Source organism: Brassica oleracea, chromosome C9 (genome assembly GCF_000695525.1).
Source record: "Brassica oleracea var. oleracea cultivar TO1000 chromosome C9, BOL, whole genome shotgun sequence".
NCBI lineage: Eukaryota > Viridiplantae > Streptophyta > Magnoliopsida > Brassicales > Brassicaceae > Brassica > Brassica oleracea.
Genome location: NC_027756.1, coordinates 28,293,967 through 28,295,850, shown reverse-complemented (window position 1 = coordinate 28,295,850; position 1,884 = coordinate 28,293,967).

Below are 1,884 nucleotides of genomic sequence, written 5' to 3'. Positions count from 1 at the left end.
GTAGGGTCAACATGATCATCGGAGGATCGCAATTCTGCAACGATACGTTCTCCGCCATCAAGGCTTACCAGCGGAAGGCGGAGTCGAGCACAAACTGGCCTACATGGTCTCCTAACAAAGATGATCAGAACTGCTCAATCACCTTCACAAAGGAGGAAGCCAGCGGGATTGATCAGCCTCACTGCGATCCGCTCGTCATAGACCTCGTCATACGAGATCTAGAAGTCGGAAGAGTACTCATTGACACGGGGAGCACGGTCAATGTAATCTTCCGCGACACTCTCAATCGGATGAGCATTGAACTCGGAGAACTAACTCCAACACTTCGCGACTATATCGCCAAGACTGCGGCAGAAGTAAGAGCCGTAAAATCTCAAATCCATCATGCTATGAGTGCGGCCCCCGAGATCGATAGACTGTTGGAAAGAAACCGCTCACAGGCTTTTCTGGCGAAGTATCAATGACCCTCGGATCAATTCAGCTACCTGTCATGGCCACGGAGGTCACAAAAATGTCCGATCCAGGAAAGATCAAAGTACCGAAGTATGATGGTACGACCGATCCGAGAGAGCACCTTCAGGCTTTCCACATCATGACGGAAAGAGCGAGGCTGAAGGAAGGCGAGAGAGACGCAACCACCTGGACGTCAAATTCCCGACCCCAAACGGAGTCGCAGCTATCTTGGGATGTCGGAAACAGTCGCGACTGTGCTTCCTCGCAGAACACAAGTTAAGACAGATGACAACCTCTGCAACGGCAAATCGCAAACGCACGAAGATCGATAAATCTTCGACCAACAACGTTTCGAGAAAAGACGATTTCATATCGTGTGCCTTAAACGAAACTCTATCGGGAGTTTCCGACAGCTCGCATCAGAATTTCTCAATCAATACTCTATGTTCATAGATTGACCCTGCCATGATCATCTCGATCAAGGCGGTCAGCACGGCGACAACCACCGAGTAAAAAGGCTCGCGGCATAAAACAGAACTACGAGATGGCTTGATACTCGAAAGGGGTACGTAGGCAGCTCCGATGTCGATCTCTGGAGTCTGTCCCAGAGGGAAGAGGAACCCCTCCGCTAGTTCATTAGCCGGTTCAAGTTGGTGATGTCCAGGGTCAGCGGGATAAGCGACAATAAAAGGGGGGGGGGAGTGGGTGCGTATACTCCCACATAGGAAAAGATGTGCTATTGTAATCGAATTCTATCAAGATTTCAAAAATTTTTACGAAATATTCGTCGCTCTTTTTAAAAACAAAATCGCAAAACAATATCACTTCATCAATATACGTATAGTCTTCGAAATAACTGCGAGACATCGCCAAGTTAAAAATCGAGATGATACGAACAAATTGTCCGAACGCGACCACTACAAATCTTACACTCCGTTCGTCGATTGGCCCCGACGAACACATCAGCCGTCTTAAACAAACGCAACCTGATCACTCTTTTGATCTTCAAACGTCCAACACAAGGACGAAAGCGCGCTACAAAAAAAATCCGAAATTTTGGTCTATCACTTCCAGTTGGCTTAAAAATTGTCTCTGGAAAGATGCTAGATTCGTACCATACAAGTCGTATAAGCCGAGAACCTATCGCGGACTTTAAATCGGTATGAATCAGGTAGAAATCGCAACAGGAAAACCGATAGCTGGCTAGTCACCGCACAAACCTTAAAACCGAGAGTAAACCTAGGTCTTGCCCTAAACCCATCGCATTGGTCTCAGACATCTCAAAGACATGATATCTAAACGATACGAGATCCTAAAACATGTCTCTCCGTTCATATCTCAACGTTCCCGAAAGATCGTAAATAGATTTTACGAAAACTCACGTCTCGAACAAACTAACAGATTGAACGCCTCAACGAAGTTAAATATGAG